The following is an 18185-nucleotide window of genomic DNA, read 5'->3' as shown; positions in this document are numbered from 1 at the left end:
AGGTCAGACTACAAAGTAACTTTTCTTTCCATCAGTTTATGTCAGATTAGGATCAATGATGTATTTCTGTATATGTAGTTACTCCATCCTCACTCACCATTTTTGGGTTTGAAGACCCTTCCATTGGGACGCTCAACCCAAAGCCTCCAGTAGATGTTGTGTTCAGGTTCAGCTAAGACACCATTGATGCTTCTCAGGAAAGGAGCATAATCATCACTCTCTAATACCTCATACCTACGGAGACATGGGGTTAGCTTGGACCAAAAGGCGAAATTAGTTTCATTTAAGCTAAAATTCTATATTTACAGGAATCATTTTGTCTTGACCTGAAGTCATGATCATGACCACTCAGTCGTCTCATGGCACCCCGGAGTATTCCCTTATCGGCGACTTCCACAAAGAAAGTCTTATTGGGCGCATGTGAGATTCGGTTGAAAATGGTTATACTGATTGAGTATGCCAATTCTGAAAATCCAACACAAATCGCAAAGGTAAGTCTCACAGTCTGCAACACCCTACTATAAATTTATTTTTCTTTTGCAGTTAAATCATCCAAAAAACAAGTTGTAGAATATTACAGTAAAAATAAGTAATATTCTCACCTGTTATTGCACCACCTGCTTCAACATGCGGGACCAGAAATAGGGCGGCCAGAGTTATCACAGAGACCACAGTCATCCCTGCCAAGGCCATTCTGCCTGCCGTGTTGGTCTGCGGCTCCCTGTCGTCACCTGTCCTCTATTTATACCATCGCTGTCACCATGGCTGCCAGGTGAACGTTTCTCAGTTGAGGTGATTTTTTGGCTAAAGACTTCACTGTTGTAAGGCAGGGTGGGGTGAGGTCATGTGAAAAGCCATATCATTCATGTGATGTTAATTTGTAGTAATATAAATGTCTTCTTTGTTTTACAGAATCAGCTACCCTTTGTGCAGCGGCCACCCCAGATTTTTTTTTGGGGGGGGAATGAAGACTGTCAGAAACTTTTACAAAGTGCATGAAATAAGCTATTTTTAAACTAATAAGACACTTCTGATCTGTATAAGTTGCTTTATTTCCCCAATACATTTTACCCTCTTTTTTAATATACAGCACAACTGTGAGAAATGCAGCTTCAAAACAAAAGTTTTCCACAGTTTCCATGTCAGCTACAAAATAGCCTAAATATCTTCATATCTAAGGCTTTTGAAATCATTGTGTCCCATTGAAAACCCAATGCTGGCTATTTTCTTCTGTGTTGGTATCTGATCATGGCACGTCTTCTACAAAAACATGGAAGGGTTTGTGAAAATTGCCTGACATACAAGTCTTAGTGCCCATGTTCATCCCTGTCCACTGTCAAAAGTGCCTGCAATAGGCATGAGAGTGTCAGAACTGCTCCTCGGATCAATGGAGGAAGATTGCCTGCTCCCATTTCTTGTTGCATCATGTGGACAATTGTGTATGTGTCAGGCACCTGTGGAATGTGTTGGAACCACATGTCCAAGCAGGGCTCAATGTGCTGAGTCACAACACATGACTCCTGTGACCATCATTAAAATTATGTGCCATTTGTGCCTATGTAGCCCTTCTGATGGTTTATACCAGACAGGATTGCCTTTATTCACTCAATCAGTCTTGACGTTGTGGAGATGCTCTGAGTCAGTCACGATTTGGCCCGTGCCAAAGTCACTCATACTTTCATCCCTGCCCCTTTCTTCTGCATTCGACGCATTGACTGCAAGTACATAAATGTTGTCGTATTGTCTCTTATATCCCAGATATTTGCCATTTTTACAAAAAATTATTCACTCGATATGTGGGTGGTCATAAGTTTAGATCAATAGTCTAAAGAGATGAGTATCCAGTCTATGTTATAAGAGTCCTATATCATGGAGAAGGATGGCTAACATTGACAGGAAGGAAAGAGTTGGGCCACAGGAAATGACACGGTAGGGAAATGTAGAAGATGGTCTTGATGTTTAGGTCCCGGGGAGATACACTATATTACCAAAAGTATTGGGACACCTGCCTTTACACACACATCACAGCTTTAATGACATCCCATTCTTGAGGCTTTAATATGGAGTTGGCCCACCCTGTGCAGCTATAACAGCTTCATCTGTTCTAGGAAGGCTGTCCACAAGGAGCATGTTTATGGGAATTTTTGACCATTCTTCCAGGAGAGCATTTGTGAGGTCAGGCACTGATGTTGGATGAGAAGGCCTGGCTTGCAGTCTCCGCTCTAATTCATCCCAAAGATGTTCTATCGGGTTGAGGTCAGGGTTCTGTGCAGGCCAGTCAAGTTCCTCCACACCAGACTCGCTCATCCATGTCCTTATGGACCTTGCTTTGTGCAGTGATGCGCAGTCATGTTGGAACACAAAGGGGCCATCCCCAAACTGTTCCCACAAAGTTGGGAGCATGAAATTGTCCAAAAGGGCTTTGAATGCTGCAGCATTAAGAGTTAATTTCACTGGAACTAAGAGGCCAAGCCCAACCCCTGAAAAACGACCCCACACCATAATCCCCCCCTCCACCAAACTTTACACTTGAGTACCATTCTCCTGTCAACCACCCAACCCAGACTTGTCCATCAGAATTGCCAGATAGAGAAGCATGATTTGTCACTCCAGAGAACACATCTCCACTGCTCTCAAGTCCAGTGGCGGGTTGCTTTACACCACTGCGTCCAAGGCTTTTCATTGCACTTGGTGATATAAGGCTTGGATGCAGCTGCTTGACCATGGAAACCCATTCCATGAAGTTCTCTATGCACGGTTCTTAAGCTAATCTGAAGGCCACTTGAAGTCTGAAGGTCTGTAGATATTGACTCTGCAGACAGTTGGCAGCTTCTGTGCCTCAGCATGCGTTGTCTCTTTGATTTTACGTAGCCTACTGTTGTTCCCATTTGCTTCCAATTTGTTATAATACCACTAACAGTTGACTGGAATATTTAGTAGTGAGGAAATTTCATCCTTTCATGGTAGCACGCTTTAATTCACTGAGTTCCTGAGAGTGACCCATTCTTTCGCAAATATTTGTAGAAGCAGCCTGCATGCCTAGGTGCTTGATTTTATACACCTGTGGCTGTGGAAGTGATGGGAACACCTGAATTCAATGGTTTGGAGGGGTGTCCCAATACTTTTGGCAGTATAGTGTATATTGTGTTTACCTGTTGTTTTCAATTTCTCCCTTGTCTCAAGCCTTTAAATTACGAGTTTCAAAACGTTTTGCCACAACTGGCTGAAATTTTCAGTAAAGTTGTCATGTGATCCGTGTGAGCACTGATTAATGGAAAAGTTAATGGTTTCACTACGTAGTGAAACTATTTGCAGAAAAGATATTAGTTTATTGCTCATAATTTGAGACTCATCTAATGCCTTAAATACCAAGTTTCAAAATGTTTTGTCACTTCTGGCTGTAATTTGCAGTACAGCTGTCATGTGATCCGTGTGAGCATTGCCTAATTGACAGGTTAATTGTTTCACTACGTAGCGAAACTATTAGCAGAGCAGATATTAATTTACCAAGTGTTTGTGCCATGTAAAAAGATATGGAGAAACTGAGATTTAACCTGCTTTCTTGACAAAAAAAAACATGGTCATCTGTAGATCATGAAGATTTATTAGGTGTTCCCGGGTTAAGAACATCTGACTTATGGACAGCTTGTACTTGTGAACGGACTGCAATAATGCCTGTTGTATAAAAAATTTGAGTTAAATACAATGGTTCGTAATAACGAACACACATGCTACTTTGTGACACTCATGAAAACACTGCAGCTTCTGCGATTTGTTAGCTTGTGGTACAGTACAGTACTATATGTAGTTAAGTTTATTATTATTATTGTTATTATTATTATTATACAAATTCAACTTAAAGACAGACTTAGGGAACAAATCTTGTTCATCACCTGGGGACTGCCTGTATTTAAAAACATACCAAAATGTAACCCATTGGGAGAGTAGTTATCCGAATTACCAAGTACTTGTGTGTAGAGAAATGAAGAACTGGAGTGTTAAATGTAGCAGAATGTAAACTGGGCTATTACTTGCTCACATACTTGCAACACCCAGTGGCCGAAATTGTATGATTTTAATCTACAGCCTTGGGTTTATTGTTCATGCTTTTATTTGCAGTCCATTTAATGAATAAAAGCATTTGAAACATAAGCCCTAAAATCTGTTTTTTCATTTCATTGGATATGGTCCTGATAGCTTATGCTATGTCACATGATATGTAATGTAGGCCTATACATTACAATATAACTTGTATTCAAATACTACTGTTAACAGTTTTCTAGGTGAGGATGGCGTTCCGAGTGACATCATGGAGGCGCGGAGTCCATGGCAGATTCAGGCAGTTCAGTACTTTACAGAAATATTTTCCAAATTTGAGCTTGTAGACTGGAGGCAGTAGCGAAGCTTTTTGCCAGGATGGGGGTGGGGGGGTGGGTGGTTTTGTGTTAGCAAATGTTGTTTCTGCTTTTATTTTATCCTCCCTTAAAAAGTGGGTTTTAGAAAGGCTTTTGAAAATCACATATGTATTTGCCTGAATTGGGGTGAATCCCACTTTGTTAAATAGCGTTTGGATTTGATGTAACATTATTGTGTGTAGGGTTGTAAGTGCTTCTTTGGCTGAGCATTAAATTGTCTGAAAGAAGAGTACTTCCGGGGTTGCTTCATTAGGTTTATGTTTTTTTTACGAATCACAATAAAATTCTTCCTTTTTATGCTGGATCTCGTGCTTTCTGATTCAGCGCCCTGTATGACGGCCCCTGAACCTTCCCTCTTTTTTCGTGCTGCCCTTTCCTTTGCTGTGTGCTGCAGGTGGGAGTAATCGCGAGTATCAGTGATGGGTAACACCGGTGTGCACGTGTGGTATCGTTTGGGACCCCGCCTCTTTCCTGGATCATGTCCATTAAATGCATTCAAGAGTTCTGACCAGTGAGAGCTCAATAACGAGATGATAGTAAGGCACTTATGCAATTGTTAGTTGCATCGAATCCAAAATATTATCCATTTCTAGTAGAAATGCTTGTAGAATAGGTGGGGTGCCTGGTGTTTCCGCTTATGAATGAAAAAAATAACCACATGTTGCAAGATGTTATTTGGGTCAATAAAGTAACAAGCTTATATCTATTAATGTAAAGGTATAAGAGCAAAAATGAAAAATGTGTTCAGCCAGGTCTGACCAAAATGATTGTACCACATTACAAATGAAAAACAAATGGGAAATGGTATCTTAAGATTGATTACATTAAGTCCAGAGATCTGTGACATCAACGACCTGGCAACAAAGTGGTTAACTGGGTAAATGCAGTGTAATATTTTTAATGGATTGACCTGGTCTTATTTGAGATCACATTTTTGTAAGTAACCATGCTTTTTTCCATATCATCTATAATTGATCCCCAATAGAACTTCCCTCTTGGTACAACTTTAGTTTGATTGTCAAGAAATTCCCTGATAAAATTATTATAATTTTATCAAGTAAGTTGATCCCATCTAAGAATAGTTTATTGTGTAAACTTAAAATGCCACTATAACTGAGATGAGATTTAGATGCTTTATATAAGTAGGGATTTGCTTTAATAACTGAATTAAAATCTCTAAAAGGAATAGGGAAATCAAACTTATTTATAAATTGAGCATATGAGAATAAGTTAGCAGAGTCATCAAATACGGTAATTCATTCAAATTGGACTAAAAATTGATCTGTGATGAATTGTAATGTTCACTTTATTCCAGAGTAAGGCTTTATGGGGTTAAAAGTTGTGGATGTAACACATCATCCAGGAGTACAGCACTTGCTGATGAAATGGCAATATTGGCAGCTTCTCTGACAAAAAATTACAGGACAATAGAAAGCACAAACGACCAATTTTCTTTAAAATGTTAGCAGGAATACAGTACAATTCTATAGAGAGTTAGGGTTAGACAATCACTTTTTAAGCCAGTTTATCTTAAACATGAAATGAATGTTAGTTGTAATGTTGTAAGTCCAACACCTCCAGGCCACCTTCAGCTTTTTATTTGAAAGCACAGATTGTTTGACCTTCTGTGATTTGTGTTTACAAATGAAATTGTAAATAATTGTATTAATTTCTTTACAAATCTTGATATCAACAAGCAAAGACAAAGAGGGATTGTTACGCACCGGGCTTCAAGCACACCACCAAAAGCAGTCAACTCACCACAGGGGACACTGGGGCTGACATAAAATAATTACTTTAACTTTATTAATCTTACGTTGTGGTGCGTTTTAAATATCTCAATCTGACTCGTACACCCGTAACAATACATCAGCCATCTCTCCGGAGGTAGGTACTGCCAAAACTTAAACCTGCACATAAAACAAAGAATAAAAATAAAGACAATACTCCTCCTAGCTTCCTCTCTGAACAAAAACACAATAACATTCAATCAACAATAATCCCTCATAACAGGGATATATAAAATGAGAAAGTCTTTCTGCCTTGGATAAAAGGACCGTACCTTGGTGAGAGAGATACCTTTCGATCCAGATATTACAAATGCAAAAAGCTCTATTTAACCTCGGGGAGAAATGTAAATTTTGTCTTTCTTTATGGTTTTTGTGAGATACAGATTCCCAAATACACAACGTGCCTTTTAACAGGGTTATTCTCCATTGTTACCTTGCTGCATCGAAACAGTAGTGGCTCTAGAAAAATTTCATGAGGTGGCAAGAGATTTTGGCAGGGTGGCATGGAGGGTGGGATGTGGGAGCTGTCATATGAAAATACAGTTGCACTTCTATAGGTAAATGTACTAAACAAAAGCTCCTCAAATACATTTTAACAATATTTATTTTGACATGCTGTTAATACACACTTCCCCAAATTTATCTTAATAATCAACAATAGGAACAACAAATCAGTGTTCATGCAAAAAAAAACTGTGCAGCTCTTGCAGGTTCTGCACTACCCATCTGGTCATCATGTCTGACCACATTTTTTTTAAGACGGCATAAGGTGATGGTTGTTGTGCTGTGCACCAGAGCGTTTCACAAACATATCCAAATTAAGTGTTTTTGCATGCTGGTTGCCAGTGCTGAGAACAGCTGAAGTCCTAAGACAGTCATCTGCCACGGTTGAGCGCAGGTGATTAGTTGGATTTGGAGGAGTAGCATAAAAATGACTGAAATTGGACAGACAGTCTGTAAAATGACAAAAACTCTAAGCTGAGCAGGGCAGTGCCTTCATTTAATCAAACTAGAAAAGCTGGGGGAGGCTTTCAATGGTCCTAATAATTTGAGTGGTGGTCCTGTGTCTAGGTTTAATGTAGCTATCCATTTGCGACTGATATCGCCATTTATTGAGGCAAATGTAGACACAGACTTTAACCTGTTTGTGCGAACAGATACTCAGGAGTGGCCAGTCAGTGAGCCCACACTGAAGCTGCAATGCATATTTACCCAGAAAGCACAACATGCGTGAAACGGCATTGAGTACAGCTGGTATCATTGTTGGGGCCTCACATACAGAATACAATGCTGCCAAAAAACCAGAAAAACAAATGGGGCCCTGGACTACAGCTGTGGTTAGCCTGCGCACAGGTCCAGCCTTGACTAGGGCTAAACTGGGATTAAAAATCAGTCTGTTGCACATACAGGCCCACCACACATACATACCTACTGTAAGATAAAATGTACAGACTGGGGGGTGGTTCCCATGACAAATTGCCCTGCCCACAACCCCCTCGACCTTCCAGGAAAATGCCCATGATGCCCAATGACAGCTGCTACCCGACGGCAGTCGTTAACTTATTATTCTGATCTTTGAATATTTATTTCTGTAGCATCACAATATCCTGTTTTTCTCCCCAATATATTTTACTTGTGTACTCAGTACTCTTTATATTAGTTTGGACTTTGCACTACACTTACTTGGTTGCACTGTGTACTGTTTTGCATGTTATCTGTTTGACACTACAGTGATCCCCCGCTATATTGCGGATTTTTCCCGACGCGTCACAGTTCTCTGCATATCGCGTACCTTGCTTGTGATCCGATTGTTTTCGTTTTGTTTTAAGCCCTACGATGGCTCCCAAGCATCCTGCATCTTCTAAGCCCTCTGATAGTAGTGAGCCTAAGCGCCAGAGGAAGACCTTGACCATTCAGGAGAAGGTACAACTCCTGGATATGCTTTGGGAAGGAAGGCGTTACGCCGACATGGCTTGAATGAATCGACGGTACGCTACATCAGGACGGATGAAAAAAATTTATGAGCCTTGGGGTGCCCCTGGTTCCATCTGGGACTAACATTAAGTGATCCCAGTATAACTACCCACAACCCCCAGGTAGCTGCAGGGCAGCTATTTGCCCTTTGTTTCAGATGGGTATGTAGCACTCGTGGGAAGCAAGTCTAAAGCTCCTGTTACATAATATACACGGCTCATCTGAATAGTTTGTCATTTTCCCTGAAAACGGATACAGGGAACACTCTCCTAATTTTTGCCATTGGTCTTAACCATTCTACCATGCCAGTACACAGATTGGTTCTTTGTTCCAACTTGGTGGAAGGCAGAGTGGAGTTGGCCGTGTGCCCTGCACTCCCAGTGGATGATGTTTCCATCATTCAGCAACATCTGGCATGACGTCTCATCCCCTCTGGTGGTCTCAGGGATGCCACCTTCTGAGATAGAGGCTGATGACAGTCTTCAGCAGTGACCAGAGCTTGTGCTGTGACACACATTGTGCTGCACTCTGCCAAGGAACTTGATAAAGCTGCCATTGGAGACGACACTGAAGATGAGAGGTTTTTCTCTCGCCGGTGCTTCTTTGTCTTTCGTGAGAGGAGCTGGGCAGGGAACAGAACGTTTATGAACCAAGTGCAAGCTTCCTGTATTAATGGTGGTGTGTTGGTAAGCAAACAAGTTCCACACGGAGATCATTTTGCTGGAGCAACAATTGTGGCAAATTGTTGTGCCTTCCGTTGTCTGCCAGTCGGTCCTGAAGACAGGATGAGACCAAATAAAATGACTGTTCGACCATCATAGCCTACTTGCCATCAGGAGTTCTAAAGAGGCGATCAGGTTCTCACCCTCTTGTCGGTGTTTGGTTCTCTCTTCCAGGCACAATTTGCTGTGGTGGCAAGATAATCTATATAAAGTATATTGTGCATACGCCTCACAGGAAGAAGAAAACGTGACTTTGCCAGGTGAATTGATTAAAACCATATTATGAGTGGGCCAGAGTAGAGCCAGGTGATACTGTGTGGCCAATGGCACCATATTGACTGGTGGCAGTGGTAGAATAGGATGACATTAAAGTGCCAGTTGACCGTATAATGTTTGCTGGGCTGAACTTGTTAGTAATGTTGTTGTTAAATCATCTAGATGATGAGAGGTACTGAGAACTTTAAAACATATTGCACCATTTCTACCCCTGTTTTCTGATATGCTGTTCCAAATTACATGGCTGAAACATGATATTGAGGTTAGGGATTTGGCCCCTATTCTCCAGTGGTTTTATTGTTTTTTGATGGAGAGGCAAACCCTTCTGAAAGCCAAATACCAGCATTTGTTGGATAATGGTCTCATCTGACCCATCTTCATCCAGTTGCCTCCACTTACCTCCTGGTGAATGAACTTGATGGTACATAGTGTTTTGGCACCAACTATAGCAAGGTGAATATGGTAACCAGCCCTGACTCTTTCCCTTACTCGTAAATGAAGGAATATGCTGACCAAGTCAGATCTGCTTGGTATGTTGGTAAATAAGATTTGCTGAAGGGCTACTGTCAGGTCCCTTTGACTCAATGTGCACGAGGTTTCTGCATTTATCACGTCAATCGGACTATACTCTTACAAAGTTATGACTTTTGGCTTACGGAATGCGCCTGCAGCCTTCCAACACCTTATGAATAGCATTGACTCAGGGTTGGAAGGTTGTGCTGTGTATTTGGACAATGTTTCTGTTTTCAGTGATATGTGGGAACATGTTCAACGTATTCATGGTTTGTTCATTTGGTTGGCTCAGGTACAAAACACAGTAAATTTAGCAAAATGTGAGTCTACCAAAGCCACGGTAACATATCGTGTAAGGTAAGCCATTGATTGTTCTCCTCCAGATACTACAACTAAACTAAACTGTTTTCTAGGTATGCTAGGTTATTGGTGAAATTTTTGAAAAATGTTTCAATAGTGGTCACACATTTAACCAGTTTGGTGAAAGCATCTGTTAAATTTGATGAGTAACTTTTTTGCCAGAGTGCTTATGAAAGTGCCAAAATACTCCTCACTTTGGCTGTAGTACTCATGGTGCCTCAGTAGGACAAACCCTTCACAATGCAAATGGACACCGGTAGGGGCTGGGGCGGTGCTCCTCCTGGAGGACAATGGTGGGATTGATTGGCCTGTATCCACCTTTTCCAAAATGTAAATCTTACCAGATGAATTTCGCCATTATTGGAAAAAGAAGCCTTTGTTGTGGTTTGGGCTTTACAACACTTTGATGTTTATGTAGGAGGTGGTGCATCTCCTCTAGTGATTTACTGTGACCATGACCCCTTAACCTTCCTACATTCTCATCACAACCCCAACCAGCCACTGATGCAATGGTGTTTCTTTCTACATCCGTAATACCTGGATGTACTCCATGCTAAGGGTGCTCATAACATTGTTACGGATTTGTTCTTCCATTCACCTACCTCATAAATCTATTATCTGCCCCTGTTCACAGGAGACATGTGAGAAGAGCAAGTAGAAGTCAGACTAATTAAGCATTCTTTTAGCTTACCATCATGAGGAAGTGATGGTCCTTAGTGCAGTTATTACACGCTCATATTTATTTGTGATTTGAAGAAACACCTTTGGGTTCCTGCTGGCCATCCCATTCATAGTTGGCCTAGAGTTTTTCCCTGCTCCCTGGGCCGCAGTGTAGCTCAATGGGTTTGCAGCTCAGAGGCAGACACCCCTTCCATCTTGAGTTTCAGGCTGACCTGTCCTTCATCTTCTCTTTTTAGTAGTGTATTTAAGTGCCTGCTTTTGTTCAGTTCATCAGTGGGTCATCGTGACTGTTGCTCCGCACTGAGAGTACTGCCCTGGACTGGTTTTCATTGTATCTGACAGACAGGAAATAGTTCATTTATATCTCTGGTTACTCATCTTCCTCCTCTGTAGTCACTCAAGGGGTCCCCCAAAGATCGGTTCTTGGGCCCCTGCTTTTTGCCCTACATACTTCCCCTCGGACGCATTATTCATCATTTTAATCTCAATTACCACTGTTATGCCATTGACACCCAGACCTACCTCAGCACTAAATTGATCTACTCGCCACCCCTGTTCCAAGTTGAAACATGCATCTGCAGTTAAGACCTGGATGACTCATAATTCCTCAAACAGCGGAAAAAACATTTGTATTATGCTTTGTTAAGTTTATATTAATTGGCCCTAAATGCACCCTGAGTAAAGCTGACTCATCAGTTCATCCCGGTTTGACTGTTCACAACCATGGTGTTATTCTGGACCCTTCTCTCTCATTAGACAGCCACATTTCATCCATCATAAAAACCTCCCTTTTCCAGCCCGCATTCCACCCTGCTTCACCAGGTAGCAGCGGTATAATAAGATGACTTTAAAGTGCCAGTTGACCGTATAATGTTTGCTTGGCTGAACTTGTTAGTAATGTTGTTGTTAAATCATCTAGATGATGAGAGGTACTCAGAACTTATTATGCCATTTCTACCCCTGTTTTCTGATATGCTGTTCCAAACAAAATGGACCCACTGCGCATAGTGACGTCGGAATGACATCTTTAATATGTCGTTTTTGGACGTCCAATTTTGGTCCACTGAAGGGGTTGTTTTGTAACGCCAGGCGACGTCTTTTTTTGACGTCTAATGAACGTCTAGTATTGACGGCCGTGGGACCTCCATGTATGGGCTATTTATAGTCCAAATGTGGTCGTTGTGGACGTCTTATAATACCAAAAGCAGACTAATTTTAGACATTGTGTATGTCGTGTCTCGACTAAATTCATATATAAATGAACAATTTCACCATGCTTTCAATTAAAACTTAAATTTAAATAATGTATTGCTGCGACGGGCAGATGGAGGTATCGCGAGCAGAGAAACACGGAGATTACTCTGCCGGGGAACATCCACTCAACAAATAATCCGTACAAGGATTACATCAGGCACCCAAAGAGCACCAAACATAATTATATGTAAGAAACACAAAGTTGTCAGACAACGAACTGTAAGACGCATCCACGGTGGGACATTTATGTAAGCTAATTACACACGAGGATCAGACCGGGTACACACAAGACACATGTAAACACATGTGCAACAATAAGGAATTACCTATTAATTAACAATAACAGCAACAACACAACAATGGCTATTTACAACTGCACGCGGGGCATGCTGGGACATGAGCCCCGCCGGTGCTACAGTGTATACAACAGAACAGTACAGAGAAAAGTATCATGAAAAGTAAAAAACATAATTTAGCATTAACCTGGTTTAGCAAGCTGGATGTTAATTTGTTCGACTGGGCATCAAGCTGCTGCCAGATTTTGAAATCCCGCGTTCTGCACGTGCACAAAAGTGTCCGCGAGGGACGTGGATAAAACTGTTACAGCTGCTCTGCACTACTCAGTTTTCACATGGTTTTCAGAACGAACATAAAAAACAATGCACGATATAATTTATTGTCATATCAGCGCAAATGCACATAAAATACGTACGCATTGGCATAATAAATCATGTTTGTTTCGAAATAATCATCTGTATTCACATTTATTATGTTGATAACAACAATGTTGATATTTGTAAATAAAACTATATTTCCTGCACCTGTCATAGTCGTCCAAATAACGTCAAAAAAATTACGTTCAAATGTTGAATGTCATATTGACGTGCAAGTTGGGTCATGGATGGACGTTCAAATTGTGGACCTAGTTTGGACGTTGTATAGATGTCCAGAATTGGTCATGGACTGACGGACCTAATATAGACATGATCTGCACGCCTATCCGACGTCCAATGTTTAGTGGGGATGAAACGTGATATTGAGGTTAGGGATTTGACCCCTATTCTCCAGTAGTTTTATTGTGTTTTGATGGAAAGGCAAACCCTTCTGAAAGCCAAATACTGGTATTTTTTGGATAATGGTCTCATCTGACCCATCTTCATCCAGTTGCCTCCACTTACCTCCTGGTGAATGAACTTGATGGTACATAGTGTTTTGGCACCAACTATAGCAAGGTGAATATGGTAACCAGCCCTGTTCATCAGTGGGTCACCGCATCACACCCTGCTTCACCTGGGCCAAGGTTAACCATATGGCCAGTTGGGCACATGCCCAGGGGCACCATATCCTTTGGGCATATCTAGCAAAGCAACTCCCCCCCCCCGTTCCATTTACAAATGTCTTTAATGAAGTTATTGCAATCTAATATGATTATAAATTGTTCTTTTGGGACGCTGTAGTTGTGCAGTGGTCAGCACTGTTGTCTTGTGCCTCTTCACCATGGCACCATGTCTGTGGAGTTTGCATGTTCTCCTTGTATCATCTTGGGGTTTCCTCTGGGTACTGCATCTTCCCCCGATAGTAAAAAACATGCTGAAGTTAATTGGAGTTACCAGTTCAAATACCAACAATTTTTTAAAACTCTGACAGGGACTGTCACCAGCTGGTTCTGAAACAGCATTCAGCAGGATTGCAAATTCTGCAAAGGGTTGTGCAATCGGCAGAATGCGCGATCAGACAAGCACCTCCAAAACATCTGCATAAAACGATGCAGATCAAGGACCAGGAAAATCCACCGCAACAATCGCCTCTTCTCTTTGCTGAGATCAAGGAAATGCTACAGCTGCCTGAAGGCCAGCACCGAAAGGCTGAGGAGAAGAGTCTTCTCCACGGAGATACAGATCCTAAATGAGGACCACGTCTAGGACTGTACATTTCCACCCAACATTACATTACTATTTATGTACATCCTGTTGTACCCCCTTGCACAGCTGGAATATAAACTCTCAAGTAGGGAGAAAAATAACCTCTGAGCACAGCTGCAGTGTCAGCATCAGTTTCCATTGCTATGTCTTGCTCCCCCCATCCATCTGATGTTTTCTTGCCCTATCTGCCCTCTCATGCCCTTGGATCTAAATCTTCTGGGCTCCTCAGTGTTTCTCCTTCTAATCTCCACAAACCAAGCCTTCTCCAGAATAGTTCATCATCTTTGGAATTCCCTTTCCTCTGATATCTGTATCTCCCCTCTCTCCCAGTCTTCAAATCTGGTATTAAATCCTTTCTGTTCTCCCAAGTTTTCCATTTCCCTCTCTGCACTGTTTTTTTTATATTGTTAGTGTCTTTGGGTTTTGAAAAGCATTGTATAAATCTAATGTAGTAATAGTAGTGTTGTTATTGTTATTACTATTTATGACGTAAGGGGAATGCTCCTATCTCTGCACTGAACTTCGTGGGCTTATTTGTGTTCCACTTTGGTTGTTTTGGTGTTCTTTTGGTCTATGAATCTGTTTTATTCCACTGTTCTTGACTCCACTGTTGCTGCACCACTGGCAGGCACACATGATACTTCCTCTAAAATTAATAATGCACTTACAAATAAACAGTTTGATTAAACTATCCCTTGTGGTTACTTTATTACAATGCAGTACAGTATTTGGCTGTTTTTGTTTGATCTGGGGTGCTGTTTAGGACAAATGTCTGTTGCTTTGGTGTTCAAAGGAGGAAAGGTTGTTTTCCTCTACCACAAAACAAACCCATGTAGATGCTAGACCTTTTTTGGGTATTGCTTATGTCAGTATGTTTTATTTTATGGGACGCTCTGCATCCCAAAGTTAAAGCAATCTAAAACAGTCAAAACAGACTTAAAACAACGACTTTTGGCATCCCACTTCTGACATGAATCTGGTGCCGGGCAAAGTGAGGCATCACGACAGTGGCAAATAAAGACGAGGGAAGCAAGATTAGCACGAACTTGCTCTTTATTCCCAGTCCTTAAAAGGGCCGCAGATGAGCAACAACACAGCGAGGCAATCACTGGCAGGCAGACATGGGGAGGTTACATGCTAGACAGGAAGGCTCACACATGGTAGGTCATTACACAACACTAGAGCACATCAGGATTACACATACAACACAGGTAAGGGGACACACGATACTCGGAAGCACAAGTAAACACACTCACAAAAGATATAGCTACTTATAATGAACCATATATAAAGGCTATTTTCCTGGCTCACAAGCATGCCAGGATATGCTAATCTCACCAGTGCTACAATAATAATAATAATTATTATTATTATTATTAATAACAATAATAATAATAATAAAGATAGGATGTTTAGTGACATATTATGGCTGTGGGTGGGGAATGGCACATCAGGAGGAGGCATTGTGGTGTATGATCACAGCAGGCAGGAACTAATAATAATAATAATAATAAAGATGGGATTTTAATGACGTATTATGGCTTTGGGTGGGGAGGGGCACATCAGCAGGAGGCACAATGGTGTCAGATGGCAGCAGGCAGGAATGATCCCTAGTAGTGCTTCGTAGCACAGCATGGTGGAATGAGCCGGTGGAAAAATGTGCTCCAGGATAGCGCCCCCTGAAGAGGATGGGAAGAGTTGTTCATATTATTGTCCAATTTTGCCGACATTCTTTTCACCAATGCTGCCTCCAATGGGTTCAGGGTCAGTGGTGGTATGGAGCTGGCCTTCCTGATGAGTTTGTTCAGGGTCAGTGCTGCGATGGAGCTGGCCTTCCTGATGAGTTTGGTCAGGGTCAGTGCTGCGATGGAGCTGGCCTTCCTGATGAGTTTATTCAGGGTCAGTCCTGTGATGGAGCTGGCCTTCCTGATGAGTTTGGTCAGGGTCAGTCCTGTGATGGAGCTGGCCTTCTTGATGAGTTTGTTCAGGGTCAGTGCTGCGATGGAGCTGGCCTTCCTGATGAGTTTGTTCAGGGTCAGTGCTGCGATGGAGCTGGCCTTCCTGATGAGTTTGTTCAGGGTCAGTGCTGCGATGGAGCTGGCCTTCCTGATGAGTTTGGTCAGGATCAGTGCTGCGATGGAGCTGGCCTTCCTGATGAGTTTGGTCAGGGTCAGTGCTGCGATGGAGCTGGCCCTCCTGATGAATTTGTTCAGGGTCAGTGCTGTGATGGAGCTGGCCCTCCTGATGAGTTTGGTCAGGGTCAGTGGTGTGATGGAGCTGACCCTCTTGATGAGTTTGTTCAGGGTCAGTGCTGCGATGGAGCTGGCCCTCCTGATGAGTTTGTTCAGGGTCAGTGCTGTGATGGAGCTGGCCCTCCTGATGAGTTTGTTCGGTGTCAGTGCTGAGATGGAGCTGGCCTTCCTGATGAGTTTGTTCAGGGTCAGTGCTGCGATGGAGCTGGCCTTCCTGATGAGTTTGGTCGGGGTCAGTGGTGTGATGGAGCTGGCCTTCCTGATGAGTTTGTTCAGGGTCAGTGCTGTGATGGAGCTGGCCTTCCTGATGAGTTTGTTTAGGGTCAGTGCTGTGATGGAGCTGGCCTTCCTGATGAGTTTGTTCAGGGTCAGTGCTGTGATGGAGCTGGCCCTCCTGATGAGTTTGTTCAGGCATTTGGCATCACCTGTACTGATCCCCAGAAGGTAATGCAGAGGATAAACAGGAAGGAAGACAGGATGGTTCCCTGAGATACCCCACTGTTGCTCACCGCCATCTCCAACTCAGTCCTGGAGCTTCACAAACTGCAGTTAGATGAGTGTGGGACAGGTTAATTTTGACTGATAAAAAAGATACTACCTTACCTTCACATCAAGACTAGACAAGATCGAGATATGGGTACAATCAATTGCACCAATCATTTGTGGGAAATTAGAATAAATTGTAATTTTAGGATAATATATCTGTTAAAATGATCATTATGTCTAAATAGGATACTGTAATATGTAATATGAACTGTGTATCACTGATCAATTCATAGAAGCTCTTTTTTAATGGCCAGTGTGGATATGTGGCCAGGGAAGATGACGAAGGTGTTGATATTTTAGGAGAGCAACAACCACTTTGTGGATAGCTCGGCAAATGGTTTCTTTGCACAAATTCACTGTAACCTACTACGTAGAGAAGTGTCCCACTGGCATAAAAATGCAAAGCTATGCAGACTGCCTGTGGGACTGTTATTCTGGAAAATATACTAGATACATTTATCTGAAAACCTTATTATTAATAAGGAAAGATGTCTGGTAATGCAAGGGAATTATTGCGATCTCAAAATAGTCTTTCACAACAAAGTGCCCTTCTATCAGGCACTTTATGTGTGTTGAGTGCCTTCATTGCTAATTGCCCTGCATTGACTGTCCACATGTGTTTTCCCTCATAGTTGCCCTGCTTTGATTTCCCACATGCGTGTTCCCCTGTAGTTGCCCTGCCTTGATTGTCTACGTGCATGTTCCCTCACAGTTGCCCTGCTCTGACTGGCTACATGCGTCTTCCCTCATAATTGACCTGCCTCGATTACCCACATGCATGTTCCCTCATAGTGGTTTTGTTTTGACTGCCCACATGAATGTTCCTCCATAGTCCCCCTGCCTTGATTGCCCACATGCATGTTCTCCCATAGTTGTCCTGCTTTGATTGCCCACATGTGTGTTCCCTTGTATTTGCCTTGCCTTGATTGCCCATGTGTTGCACCTGTGTCCCCCTCTTTATATGTTGAAAAAACAAGGTTGAAAAAGTTCTGTCAAATATTTTTAAATTATCACAGTAAAAAGATCAAGCATCTGAGGCTGTCCTTAATTCTCTTTCCTATCAATATCCAGTGCTGCTTTAATTTTGGTGCAATTTGTCTCAAAATTTGATAACTGCCACAGAGTCTTACTGCTTAATTTGCTAAATATGTAAAAAGCATGATTGTAGTAAAAAAATATATATATTTTACTGTAAATTATCACTAGAGATACCTAATAAGACATAGACATAATTATTGCATAATTTAAGAAAATATGGTGTTTATTGTACTCAGAAAATAAGAGATTATTTTTAATATTAGAAAATGACATCATGTTAATGATATGGCTTTTCACATGACCTCACCCCACCCCCTGCCTTACCACAGTGAACAGTGTTTAGGCAAAAATCCTCCCAGCTGAGAAACGTTCCCCGGGCAGCCATGGTGACAGAGATGATATAAATAGAGGACTTTTGACTACAGGGAGCCTCAGACAAACA

General features: G+C 41.9%; 1 long non-coding RNA gene across 2 annotated transcripts; it reads left to right on the top strand.

Moving 5' to 3' along the window:
- The first annotated feature begins 650 nt into the window (after nt 1–650).
- LOC111833842 (uncharacterized) lies at nt 651–1554 on the top strand. Of its 2 annotated transcripts, none has more exons than XR_002835852.2 (2): nt 651–772; nt 913–1554. It is a non-coding gene; the product is annotated as an uncharacterized lncRNA (long non-coding RNA). The 2 variants fall into 2 exon arrangements; XR_002835853.2 differs by having other exon boundaries at nt 656–792.
- The last annotated feature ends 16631 nt before the right edge of the window (nt 1555–18185 follow it).

The sequence above is a fragment of the Paramormyrops kingsleyae genome, chromosome 17 (assembly GCF_048594095.1).
Source record: "Paramormyrops kingsleyae isolate MSU_618 chromosome 17, PKINGS_0.4, whole genome shotgun sequence".
Lineage (NCBI taxonomy): Eukaryota > Metazoa > Chordata > Actinopteri > Osteoglossiformes > Mormyridae > Paramormyrops > Paramormyrops kingsleyae.
This window is presented reverse-complemented; position numbering and strand designations above follow the sequence as displayed.